Source organism: Globicephala melas, chromosome 14, assembly GCF_963455315.2.
Source record: "Globicephala melas chromosome 14, mGloMel1.2, whole genome shotgun sequence".
Taxonomy (NCBI): domain Eukaryota; kingdom Metazoa; phylum Chordata; class Mammalia; order Artiodactyla; family Delphinidae; genus Globicephala; species Globicephala melas.
In genome coordinates, this window is record NC_083327.1 from 18,918,468 (window position 1) to 18,933,005 (window position 14,538).

At 36.1% G+C, this 14,538-nt stretch overlaps 1 long non-coding RNA gene across 6 annotated transcripts in view; it reads left to right on the forward strand.

Moving 5' to 3' along the window:
* The window catches only part of LOC132593335 (uncharacterized), a 147,805-nt gene that overhangs the window by 89,925 nt on the left and 43,342 nt on the right, over positions 1–14,538 (forward strand). For all 6 annotated transcript variants that reach the window (XR_009558638.1, XR_009558640.1, XR_009558639.1 and 3 more), the window contains 2 exons: positions 4,673–4,816; positions 11,304–11,369. This is a non-coding gene — a long non-coding RNA (uncharacterized lncRNA). The remainder of the gene's footprint in view (positions 1–4,672; positions 4,817–11,303; positions 11,370–14,538) is intronic.

The window sequence follows — 14,538 nt, forward strand, 5'->3', positions numbered from 1 at the left end:
TAAAAACTGACTTTTGCCCCAAAGTGATTTCTTGCTCACTAAAACTATCAACTGTACCACACTTCATGGGATGATGACAGATAGTGTTTATAATGTGCATTTATGAGAAACAGACATGAACATACTCAAGTTCTTGATGATCTAAAAGGGATTAAACTTTAAGCTTCAAAGACCTACTACTGCTTATACTCTAACCCGCACACTAAGTCAGTTTCAAATTCCGGATTAGGAAAGTTCAGTCTTCTGTTAAATATTAGAAATTTCTCTATTTTTAAGTCTAATATGTTAGACCTTTTAAATATGTTGATCGGTCATCAAAGGCATAGCAGAAAACGGGCCCTTGCCCAGTGAATAGCATATTTGCAAATTAATATTCACTTTTTAAGGCCACGTCTGTCACATTTCAAAAGTGGTGGCAGCTTATTTTCCTTCAGTGGCAAATCCTTCAACAGTCTTACGTGGTGAGGCATGTACTATTGTGTATATGTTTTAGTACACACACAAATCTTACCGGATGGTACATAGATTTCAGTTGTCTTTGTCAATAGAATATTTTTTCATATTGTAATTGGCCAGTCGTATCTCTTCTATTTTTTTGGTAAATTTTTTTTTTTTTTTTTTTTTTTGCGGTACGCGGGCCTCTCACTGTTGTGGCCTCTCCCGTTGCGGAGCACAGGCTCCGGACGCACAGGCTCAGCGGCCACGGCTCACGGGCCCCGCCGCTCCGCGGCATGTGGGATCTTCCCGGACCGGGGCACAAACCCACTTCCCCTGCATCGGCAGGCAGACTCCCAACCACTGTGCCACCAGGGAAGCCCCGTATCGCTTTTAACTGTTGCCTGCTTATGGTCTTTAGCTCATGTTTGGTTTTTTCTGTTGGTGTGTTTGTCTGACCTTACTGATTGGTAATTGCTCTTAGAATATTAACCCTTTGTCAAAGATGTGGCAAATCTTTTTCCCAGTTTCATAATCTGCCTTTAATTTTGTCTTTTTTTTTTCCCTAAACAAAATTTTAAAATAAATGATAAAGTCAAAGCTAGTAATCTGTTCAGAGGGAGAAGACTATTCAGGTTGAGGGAGAAAAAGGAAACAAACACAGGCAGCCGGGAGTGAGGCCAGTTCCTGCACGGCTGCTCTCAGCCACTGCTGTCTTCTCTTCCCATCACAGTTCTGTCCTTCCAAAACCCTGAATTGAGCTCACTCCCGTAAAATACGCGGTACTGCGTCATTTGGCATGGATGGACTTACTGTCCTGTATTGCTCCTAGGATAATTCTTGTAATCATTCATGAATTCTCAACCAGATTGTAAACAATTTGAGGACAGAAACACTTTTCTATATTTCTTTCATAATTTTCATACTTCTAGCACCATGCTCTGCAGGTAATAAGCCTTGAACAATTACTTGTTCATTGATTACAGATGTGTTTCCTCCCTTGCATTCCATGGCCAAATGATTCCATTTTTCCTTTCTTGAATATTTTGTGGAGGCTAAGTTTATGTATGAAAATCACTGAGCCATTTTAAATGAAGTGATTTCTGTTCTGACAAATTACTAGTCAAAGTTCTATTCAGAGTAAGTGACTTCCTTAAGTGATGGGTAAATTCAGTCAAAATAGTTGAATCAGAGCCTTTGAGTTGACCCAGCTTGCTCTCAGTCAGTAAGAACACATACAAAGTTGGGTTTCCCTGGATGCCTCCACTGCTTGCCCAGTGAATTGTGGGGAATTCCTAGAATGATACTAAAATAGAGAAGCTATACTGGTGGTATAGCCGGTGGTCTTTCCTAGAATGATACTAAAATACAGAAGGTATACAAGAATATATGTGAAAGTATTTCTAGGAGATCTTTAAAAAATACGTATGATAATATAATTTTAATAGATTATTGGTTTAGTTTTGGGGTAAAAGCCATTCTTTAAGACCAGTGATGGGGCCTGCTAAATGGAGGTGCAATGGAGAAATTTGCACCATAGGGCTTGTGAATTACGAAAACACTGGGTTGCATTCTTTGACATCACCTATTACTAACTTATTTGAAGCTCCTTTAAAAAAAAAAGGTTCAGTTAAAGCCATTCAAGCTAAGCCCATAAAGGAATGCAATTTTTACCAACCTAATTGCCAAAGAATGATTAAAAATTATAACACTTGAGGTTGTTAAAGACTGAGAGGTGGAAACATTTGTTCACAGATCCTGGGAGGATAAATTGTATCGATTTTGGAAGGCACTTTGGCAATATGTATTAAAAGTCTTAAAATATATACTAATCTTTGACCCAGAAATTCTATTTGTAGGACATATTCTTAAGGGAATAATTATGGATGTGTTCAAAGGCTTAAAGATAAGAAGGATTACAGCATTGTTTAAGATAACAAAAACTTGGAAATGATGCAAAGATCCAATAACAGAAGATTAAATAATTAAAGTTTAAAATTAATAACTTATTAAATAATATTAGTGATATGGAAGTATGTCCTGTACACTAAGATACAGAGTAGGTTACAAACACTATATGGAATACATTTCATATTTTAGTAAGCGTATACAGAAAATAAATTAGAGATACATTAATATGTAACCAGTGTAATAGTAATTCTCTGGGTGCTGGGAATACAGGTTACTTTTATTGTAGTGTTTTTTTAATTAAAAAAATATATATACTATTTTTTGTTATTTAAAGAAGTCTGTTCATAAAACAAGCTGCAGAAAAGAGTTTGAGGCTAAAGTGGGTTGTACGTATTTAAGGGGGTTTTCTTAGCCTGCAGCACCAACGGTTGCTATGGGTCGCTTAGAAATTCTTCTGGATTTTCTAAAAATATGCATTTCCAACAGGGATTTATGATAATGTCCTTTTCTTTTCACCGTAGCTTCAGCAAGAGGCTAAATAATAATGTTATAGAGTTTAATAATGTTATAGAGTTCTGTTAATTTACTTTTTAAACCATCTTTTGCAATTTCTTTTTTAAAGGACTGCATTAAACTTGTTTCATCAAGGTGACAGCTAGCAGCTTAATTTTTTAAATTTCAAGTAATAGGTGTAAAAGTGAAACATTTAAAATACGTATAATTGCACAGAATTTTATCGGTGTTTATTGATAGATTTAAGAGACCTTTTCCTAAAATGTTCTTGTGTGTGGAGAGAAATGGGTTCAGGAAGAAATACGCTTCGTGCTCTTCCTGTATGACTTACCTCAGGGGAATTTAAGGGGCAGCACGAATCAAAATCTCCAAGTTCTAACCAGGCTTTGCTTCATGGCTTTAAAGACAACTCTTTCTTGACTGTCTTAACTAACGGAAGAAATAGTGGGGATGATCATACTCAATAAATAACCAAAAGCTTTTGATTATTGTCTTTGCAACAAATGATATAATTTTTCAACAAATATTATACCAAATATAATTGCCATTGATTATTGAAAGGATGAGTTTGGGAAACACATAGAAACATCTGAGGGAAGCTGGTTTAAATTTTAAACAATTGCAGAGGGAAACAAGATAGACTATGGATTTTAAAAGTTAGTTGTGCCATGTTTCTTTGCCAATTTGGCTCCAAATTCTATCTTGAAACATAAGGATATGATTAACTTGCAGAAATTATTTCTTCTGGAAAAGTGTAAGTTTATTCTCACCCATACTCTGAAAATGGAAACGTTTCCCAGACTGTTCCAGTGTGATGGTTTTTCTTTAGGTCGAATCAGACCTTTGGGCCAAAGCCCTTTATCAACCAGTCAACAGGAAAGCTTTTCTCAGTCATGAAAAATGATTTTTTTTTTCTTTATAAACATTCCTGAGAAAGGGGGAAGTTTTCTTCAGATTTAATTTATAAGTTAGAGGGGGATTTCTTCCATGAATAGAATGATTTTGTTCCCATATTTGAAAAAATAACATGGGTAGTGTCTGAGGTTTTGATGAAGGGACTGAGGAAGAATAACCTGAGTTGTGCTTCTGCAAGTGACGGAACCCAGCGGCGATAGAAATACGATCCTTTGCGGAGGGAGTTCTCTTTTATAAACTGGATTCTATGTCAAGTGATTCCAAATCCCCATCTGACCTTGTCACCAACCTGACCCTATTCCAACTCATTAGGAGCAAAACTAGTGACCATTTGGAACAAAGTACCTTCGTGGTCAGATAGGAGAGCTAGACAGTAGGAGCATTTTACTCTGTAACCTGAGTTGCAACCACAATCCTCTGAAAACCTCCCACAGTCTCCTTCTCAGATAGTTCTCCTGCAATTATCTTTGCCCCTCCTTCCCCAGCTGCTTTCCCCTCCTCATTAAAGATATAAGAGCAGCTAACTGGAGAGGTGTTCATCTGGCTGAAGTTTTCTTAGTTTTGTAAAAGACAGTGTGGCATACTCATGCTCCCAAGACTTACAGATAAAACTAGAATGTCATTAGCAGAAGTAAAGTGAGAACAGTAGGGAGAACACTGCACCAGGACTCAAGACACCTACATTCTTACATCTCTCTCTCTCATGCATGAGGCTTGTCGTTAAAATAGTCATTTGGTGAAACTTCTTTGTGCCTCATTTCCTTCTCTGAAAGAAATGAGGAGTTATGCTACCTAGGTCCTTTCCAGCTTTCATGGTCTGTGAATCTAAATCTTTTACAAACTATCCTTAAAAATGATTTTTATTTCCCTTCTTCAATAAGACAAACCTTTTTTTCAGTCCAGTGATATCAAAGGATTACAGCCTGATTTGCCACAAAACTTCTCAACAAGTCTGATCATACAAATATTCTTGGAGATTATTTTAGGAAGCCTATATGCTAGTACTTTTGACTGCAGGAAGGGAAACAAAGTTTCTCCGAAGGTAAGTGTGTGTTTATTTTATCTTGTCTTATTTTACTTTTATTTTATTTTATTTTCCAGGGGGCTCATATGATAGAACAAAGTACAATATTAAGTGGTTAACTCATTTATAAACATCCTAATAAAGTAAAAACAATTGAAACCATAAATATAGCATCATTACTGCAAAACAATACAAACTTGCTCCATCTACTTGGCTTTCCTACTCCTTATGATAAGCAACTAATTAGATATGATTGTGCAAGTCAAAAATGTTATTTGCAACCATTGTATTTATATGTATTCAAAATCAGTATTAAATATCAGGAATAAAACAATTATTAATTTCTAGTAAAATCCAGAGTGCACTTTTTTACCTTCTTCATAGAAGATTGTTGAGCATTTTTATTACGATTCAGAATGTACCTTTGATAACTGACTACTTCACACATGTTTTCCTGCACTTGATCCATATAAAACTGGTTTGCCTGCAAACTCTGATCTCTTTTTGAATTTTGTAGTAGAGAATTATCAGTCATTAAATATATTCACACTCTTATTTTGAGATTAAAGGAGTTGCTGTTCTCTCTCTAAATATTATCGTTATTGTTATTAAACTTATGGAATACCAGATATTTTCTCCAAAAAAGAAGGAGGTGGTGACTTTACCCTCTTATGGCTTCTAAGAAACCCCAGTCACTTTAAATACCATCTTCCTGACAGATAAACTGCCTCAGATGAGTTGTATTAATAAAATATACCAACATTTGAATAGGTTTTATAAACACATTTGTTTTGATTCAGTAAGTATTGGTAAAGCTCCTTTTATGAAAAAGATTATTTCAGGGACCATGTGACATACATAAAGCAATACATTAAGGGTTCTACCTTGGTATAGCAAAAATATATAGTTGGAGATAAACCAAGAAAACCAAAACAGCTATAGCAGAGTTCAATAAATGGCAGAATACATTGTTCTTTGAAGCAAAGAAAAAGTATGATGCCTGGGTGGTTGATCAGATGGGACTACCTGGAAGAAGTTATTTGAAATTAACTGTTAGTACATCCCTTCAGAGATTGCTATGGGGACAAAGTATTCCAAGTGGCTCCAGACTGGCTAGGTAAGGACATGTTAGAAACACTGAAATTGGCCCAAGTTCTCCTGGTGTTAGTACCTCCACTTAGAACTAGTTCCCCATATCACTTGCTAGTTATTGGTTGCACTCTTCCTACAAGGATTCTAACAAAGGCCACTGAGCTTAACTGTGTAGAATGCAGAGGTGGAGGAACAACAAGAAGCCAGATTAGAAAGGCAAACTGGACCCACGCTGTGGAGGGTCCTGAATGCCACACTGAGTGTGGAGCTGGCTCTAGGGACAACCAGAAGCCATTCAACCTTCTGGGCAGAGTTGCCCCATAATCAGATTTCACACCAAACTGCTAGCTGTGCATAGGACGGCTTGGCCCAGGGAGTGTCCTTGGATTCAGAAACAACAACGTGGAAGTTTTTGAATACTTGACCCTGGGTGATGGCAGTGAGAAGAGGGAAGGAAGTGGAGTGGTTAAAGAAACAAACAAGGAGAAAATTGGTAATCGCAATTATGTAAGAAATAATTCTCAATTATTTAATACCATGATGGTTCCCAAAAGGGATTTTAGAATTTTCTACTTATGAAAAATAGAACCAACAAAATTCTCTGTAGCTCAGGGTAACTAAGCAGAAGGTCAAGGAAGGGATAAAGTAATTTTGTTAATTTTCTTAATTCTTTTTAAAAATATTTTCATTAGCTTTTGGTGTTAACAATTGGCTGAGACCTGATTTTTAAATGGATTTCACAATGAATTATTTTCTGCTTTTAGAAATTTAGAAAAAAAAAACAATGTTTAAAAAAATAATCGTTAAAAGTAATTCAAATCAATTTTTAAGGGGACTAAAATTTACAGCTTCAGAAAATCAAACTAAAAAATATTTTGTCATATTAGAGTAAGTGATATTTGTACTTTTTAGTTTTTAGAATTTTAATTATTGAATTAAATAGAAATGAGTGTCTCACTACTTGAAATTGACTCAGTTTTCATGGGTTATTTTTAAAATTTCCTGAAAATGTAGACAACCTAAAAATGCATTTGGAAAAAAATTAAACATGAATCATAAAGGCCTACAGTCAAGAACTTTATATTTAAATAGAATTACATTTTACAGGTATTTATTTTATAGCAAATACACAACAAAGTACATATACCTTCATATATATACAAGACAACCCCAGTAGTCCAAATAAAAAGTGTAAGTTACAAAATCAATAATAAAATGATTATTTCAGATACAGATTCATATGCTTTCGTAAGTTTTCTCTTTCTCAGCCTAAATATCTTACTTACATAGAAAAATTATCAAATGAAATAATGATGTCAATAAAACAAAACACTGACATCTCACAATAAAAGAGTCATTGGACACAGAAAACAATTTGAACTTTTTAAGGTACAAAATAAGAAACATGATTTTTACAAAGAGATTAATTCTAAAAATGGCAGCATGTTGAACTCAAAAAACCTCCTTCCAAGGTGGCATAATTAACAACCAAAGTCAGCTTTCTCACATTATCACAGAATTTTTCTTTTCACTACACTGCATGAGACATATTCGTACATCAGGTGGAGCTAGCTGGAAAAGGAATCCAAACGGGCCTATTTTTAAATAATAATATTTGTAGATTCATTGATAACATGTCAGGTGACAGAGAAAATATTGACCCAGAAGGTTATAAATCAAAAAACGTTTTCATTGCTGAGTAATACTAATAGTAATAATGCTTGTCAGAGCCCTGAAGAAAAATACTTGGGAGAACCATATTTACTCTGCCAGAAAATTTCCTAACAAATTACTAGAGTTGCAACAGTCATTAGAAATAAGTAATATGGGCTTCCCTGGAGGCGCAGTGGTTAAGAATCCGCCTGCCAATGCAGGGGACACAGGTTCGAGCCCTGTTGCGGGAAGATCCCACATGCCGCGGAGCAACTAAGCCCGTGCGCCACAACTACTGAGCCTGCGCTCTAGAGCCCGCAAGCCACAACTACTGAAGCCCATGTGCCTAGAGCCCGTGCTCTGCAACAATAAGATTTGAATGGCCGCAATGAAAACCTACACACCGCAACGAAGAGTAGCCCCCGCTCACCGCAACTAGAGAAAGCCCGCGCACAGCAACGAACACCCAACACAGCCAAAAAACAAACAAACAAATAAATAAAATAAATCTATATTTAAAAAAAGAATATATTATGGTAGCACCGCAAGAAGGCTTTACATCAAGAATTCCTTCTGAACGTCCAGAGACTAAGTAATATATTGTCTTATTTATACAGGTGCTCTCAGATATAAATGTCAGTCTATAGATCTGAATTACACATATTATCAAAATGATAATCTAATAAAATCCAAGCATCCACAGTCCTATTTTCAGATTTTTGCAAAAAATACTATCAGAATACCACTTTCTGCTGGTTCATATTTATTTGCATTGGCTGTTCAAAGGAAAAGTTTTGTCAACAGTTTATAAACTAAAAGAGAAATTGAAAAAAATTGGACATTTTTCACTTTGCAGATTTGCTGAAGTATAGGTTTTGGCTTCAAAATAGCTTATTTGATGGAAATTTGCAAAGATTATGGAAAATGTATTCATATGTAATGACAAGGCCAAAATTTCAACTTTAGTAAATTGAGATTAAAATAATTGGCAAGGGATGTGTAGTCAATACAATAATTTGAGTATTTACAAAAACTTATTAAGATAAAGTAACATTTGTGTATTGTTGAGGAAAATCTTCATCAGTATTTGAAATACTTGATTTTTAAAAATACCAATTGGATTTGAAATTTGTTTTTGTATAACAAGAAATTCAAATATTATATTTATCAATGAAGGAAAAAGAAGAGTTGTTATATTTAAAACATTGATATACTATTGGTGTTTAAAGAGTTTGCATTGTTCGAATTGTGCTCAATGGTATGAAGGAGTCTGTCAAAAAAAGTAATAAATATGTTTTTGCTATTTGCTACCTCCTACTCCTGTGAACAAAGTTTCTCACACATGATTTCTATCAAGAATGTGAAGAGACCATCATTAAAGAAATCTTGATTAGGATGTATGTGTGGCCAGCAAGCCATAAAACTATCATAAAATGCTATTATGCTAAAGCAAGCTCCAATTTCTCATTTTAAAATGTGAAAAGATTTTATTTGGAAATTGTATACAAACTCAGCATGTAATATTCTCCCTAGCATTTGTGGTTTGCTTTTCTTAGCATATCTATATAAGGTAAAGAAAATACCATATTTTTTTTTGTATGTAAGTGCCAAGTGCCAAGTGCTATGTAGAAACCTCCAAAATCCTCCCCAGTTTACTCTGATGTGCTGTACAAATACAATCGTTTTATATGTGACTTGGTATGAAAAAGCTTGGGAATAACTGCCCTAGGGGAATGAATTTAACTGATTGTTAGGCAAAGTACAGTAGAGCAATGAAAAGCCCAAGATAACCCAAAAGTCAAAAATATTACCAAGGAGAAAAGTGTGACTTGACATTAGCTCAAATGTGACTTTAGCTCAAGTTGTTTCTTAGGAGATTTAAAGGAGCGTGTGCTCTCCTCAGACATCGGAGTGTAAAGACACTCCAGAAAGCAGCACGCCCATCCTCTGCCACATTTCCCTAATGGGGCTCCCAGTGCACTAATGGTGGAAACCTGTATGGGCATTAGTTGTGGTTTCTTATAAAGACCACGTATAGAAGTTGTCTGAAGTTGTAGTCAATGACTGAATCTTACAGAACTTGAGAGAGTTTGGTATTTGGGAAAATCGCTTCAAAGCTTCACTCTTCTGGCGACTATCTGGGAACAGGAAGGGAAGAAGCATGAATATACTCTTAAAATAACGTACATCAATAAATCAACATTCATACTAAATTCTTTAACTGAGTGGTGATACAGATCAGAAGTTCTGTTAACTGTGGAGACACAAAGAATCTTTTAAAAAATACGCTATTTTAAAATCCCATCCAGGAATAGGTCTGAAGTTTTAAATATGTATTCCAATAACTCGTATTTCTTAGGACTTCTGTACTTTTTATCTCATCTGCTATTTGAGGATTTTCCAGGTTCAATATTGTGTGCATCAAATTACCCCATATTCTTGTATTTTTCAGAGAGTCTGAAGAGACAAAATAAAATACTTTCCTTTTGATCTAAAATGGCATTTCCTATTTAAGAACAAAAAACCACAAGAAAGTTTTAAGGCTCCTACAACTAATATATTCAAAACCTGTGCAGCTTAAGACTGAACATAAAAAAATAAAAAAAAACTGAACGTGATTTCCAGTGAAAGGTTTCCAAACCTACTGGAAAAGGCTGTGTCAGGAGGAATGCCTGTGTGCTTACAAATAACAGCAAAACTCTGGGCTGCGAATAATAACCTAAGAGTTATTGAAGGCATGAGAACTTGTAAAAAGCAATTGTAAAGCATTTTGTAAAATATTATTGCCATTCAAATGTTAAATGATGACAACAGAAGCTCTTCAGGGACTGGTAAAAAGCAAACACTGTTGGAAGAGGAACTATAAGGAAAAAGGAAAGAAAACAGAGTGGATATAAAGACCTCATAAATTTAGGAGAGAAAAAAAGACAATTGTGAGTGACAAACGGAGAAGGCTTACCAATTTTATGTCCTATTCCATCAAAATAAATAGCACATTTTTAATTTCAGGGGACTTGAAGCCAAATGGGAGAGTCAAAGTTAATCTCTTAAATGTTTATAGAGACATTTTTCACACATATAATCAAATATAGAAGAAATATATACTAAGTGATTCTACTATTTTATAAGATTTATAGTACCATTGAATTCTTCTTAGGCAAACAAAGTAGGAAGGATGCATCTTTCTGCATTGTACTAATAAACTAATAAATAAATGGAGCAGTCTATATGAAAGATAGAAAGACAAGATGTTCAGCAATCTTCCTTACGCCTCAAAATCAAGGTCTTTGGAAAAGAGCCTTGATAATCGTCTTGTTTCCTAAGAACCAAACCTTCATATAGTAATTATTATTAATTATTAGAACAATAAATACCCAACAGAGTACCTTTAATTCTTCTACTTTTCTTTTGGAGTGGCAAAATCGATGTCATGGGGAACGCTTTCTGAAACTGGTATATTTAACTAAAATGAAGAAAAAAGAAAGGGTCCTTATGTAAATCAAATACAGGTTTTTCCAGTTCTGCAGAAAGGATTCCTTATTCTTTGCCCTATTTGGCACTTGTATGTTCTTAATTATTGCTGTTTGGCCTCTTAGAAAGAGAAAGTGGGATAAAACGTGAATCACACTAGAATGTTTTCTGACGTAACAATAATGAATAGCTTTTTTTTTCTTTTTTAAAGATTAAAATAATAGGAGTAGGGTCAAAAGATTAACTTGATTATCTTTGTTTCATGGGTGTGTTTTTATCCATTTTACAGTGGTCATTTCCAGGAAGCAAGACTTACCGCTCATAGCTAAAGAAGACCAGTTTCCGGAGAAACAAGGTTTGTTCTGTGTTTATGTTGCATATTCCGTTTCTTCATGTTTTATAGAGCTCACTTTTGTTTCCTCTGTAGGGCCTGGGTTATCTTGTTTAGATTTTATATTGTCTACATTAAAGGGTGACTGCTGAGTCCTCATTTCCCATACTCTGTGAAGAAAAGGTTAGAAGAAACAGGAGAGGGTATGAAAGAAGCAGAAGAGGGTAAGAGAGAGAAAGAGAGAGAAAAGAATCAAAGAGATTTCCTCCTACGCTGTCTGCCCCTGAAGGAAACATCTGCCTGAATGCTTTACTCTGGGAATGACCTGTTCACGTAGTCCAAACTTAGAGGGAAGAAATACAAACTTTCTGAAAATTGAGAAACAAAAGTGAATGGGTAATATTATTTTGCTTCTTCAATATTATGTAAATGTTATAGCTAGAAAAACACATGTGCATATATTTAGGCAGAATTTATAAAGATCAGTGTTCAAATTTCAAGGAATGTGTACTCACTGAAAAGCCACCAATCCACATTGGGGAGCCATGGGGAAGAGGCAGGGACAACGTAGAACAAGGAGAGCATGATGTTTCAGCATCTTTGTCCAATGGAGTCAATTTGTTTGACTCAGCTCGGGTTTAATCTCACCCAGTGTTCCTGGACTTACTATTGCAAAGCTTTGTAGAATTCTAAGTGAAGTCTTGCCTTCGTACTCATGGTCCCTTTCTAGCCCTGAAGTTACTCATCTCTAGAGTGAGCTCTGAGGCCCTGAAGCTTGGACACCACTGCTCACGAAGGCCCTGCCTAACCCTGCCTTGTGACAGGACTCTGTAAGTCACCCCACGTATGGCTCTGGGACCTGAGGACTTTCTCTGGAGCAAAAGCCATACCTTCCCTTGGCAGGTGCTTCAGTGTTTAACGATCAATGGCCCTTTCATCTGGATGACTGTTTTTTACAACAGAAAAATATGAATCTGATTTCTTTGAGGAGATAAAATAGATCCTTCTGATGAATGACTACTAAGGAGAGCATGGATTCACAAGTTAGGGAGATTCATGACGTACAGAAAGGGGCCAAATAAATGCCAGATTAGCAAAGGAGATTCATACATCAGAGGGGACTTCAGGCTGGCTTTAGGCCAGGTAACGGGGGCAGTGGCCACAGAAGAGTTTAACTCACATCACAAGATGTCAATGCCTCCTGAATTCCAGCTATCAAAAAAAGATGACTTTATTTGACAATAGACAAATTAAAGGGGAAAGGGGGATGGGTAACAAATTATTGTCCAAAACAACCAAACATCTTTGTTGAATCAAAGGAAAACCGTTTCAAAAGCCCCTGACTGAGCCCACTAAAGGTCTCCAGAGGAGAGAGGCTACCCTGGTCACCTCAGAAATCTGCTTTAAACCTTACGGTTTAATTTATTATTGGGTTTTTAAACCTTACGGTTTAAGTTTAATTTATTATTGGGTTGGCCAAAAAGTTCGTTTGGGTTCTTCCATAAGATGGTATGAAAAACCCGAACGAACTGTTTGGCCAAGCCAATATATCCAAACCCACCTCCTCTGCTATCTTTTATCTTGCCATTCTTAATGAAGACAGAACTGCTTCACCAAACCTTTAGTGACAACACATCTTACCCAGAACCACCAAATCAGACATTTGTCTACAAACATATTGTCTTAGTTCCCAGTTTTACAAGAACAGTAGTATTTCAGGAGACAATGGCCTCCTTAAACTAGGAAATTAGTTTATTTCTTCCACAGTGATTTATTGAACCAAGCACATTCATTCAAGGAGGCTACTCACTGGTCTCAGATATCACAAATTCTGGGGCACCTAAGCTTAAACATTGGTGCTCGAAGAGCAGACCACCCCTTCTGTTCTCAATGAGCTGGCGTTCTCGCCTGCTTTTGAAGATTTTAAAAACACAACAGTAGCTGTTGGTTTCTTTAACTTCCAGGTAAAGAAAGTGGGAACTGAAACCAAAGGGTCAGAAGAGTCTACAAATAGGGGGTTAGTGCATTGCTGGAGGAGGAGGATGGCCAGTGAGTTCATACAAGGTTGAAAGGAAACATTGGGGCTAAACTGATAATAAAGTTAATCTTTCAATTCACTTTTTATTTTCCAAGTTAATAGGACTGATATATGGAAACAATCTAACAAAGTTGTAAGAGTAATCCATTTGTTTTTTTATTTATTAACCCAACCCACTTTTTGTGTCATCCAGAAATTTATGACCCAGACTTGACACCCAAGGAACTTATACTCTTGTTGGGGAGACTGGACTTAGGCTTGAGATACAATGAAAGAGGATTCCAGAGATGGAATTTAATCAGACAAGTGCTGATGACACTGTTTTATTGTGTGCGATCTCCCTGTGCTTTCTTATCCAGAAAGGAACTCCATCAGCATTTCCTCTTAGATCAAAATTTATATGCCCAGAAGTATTTTTTAGGTGCTTGTGTTCCTCTTTTCATTTCCATCACATTTAGACTATACTGATTTACACTAATACAGTCCAGTGCAAATGAGTGCTCCCTTGTGTTCCATCACAGACCTTCCATACCAATAATTGCTGTTAGTATGCATTGAACAAGTACTACGTGAAAGGCACTGTCCTGAAAAATGCGCATCTAATTGCAGTCCTGTCATTTTGGTATTAGGATCATTCCCATTTTGTAAACAGAAGATTTGAGGCAATTTAGTCGTCTGTTCAAGTTCACAGAGCAAGTCAGTGGTAGAGCTGGGAATCCAATCTAGACAGACTACTTCCCAAGCCCACTAGTTTAATCACAACACTGTATTGTTGACTTTTGTGTAATGATGTTTAGGTTAGTCATTTGACATGATTTGTACAGAATAAAGGAGATTGATATGGAATGAGCTTTACCATATCTGATTGATCATTTCAACTCAAATGTCAATTAGGTGCCAAGCATTGGATCAGACACTGGAGATTCAGAAAAGAACCAAATCCAGTCACTGTGTTCATGAATCTCCTCCCAGCTGGAGTGAGAGCGTTAAGGAGTGTAGGTGCAGCACTGTAGGATAGGGAGGGTTGCAGCAGTGAACTCCTCAAATGCCCAACAATGAAGTGTCTGAATGAGCATCTGTCTCAGAAACTACAACCCGAGGAAAAGTGGAACAGCCTTCTTCCCCTGCAAGTAGACATACTAAATCTTGCAAAAA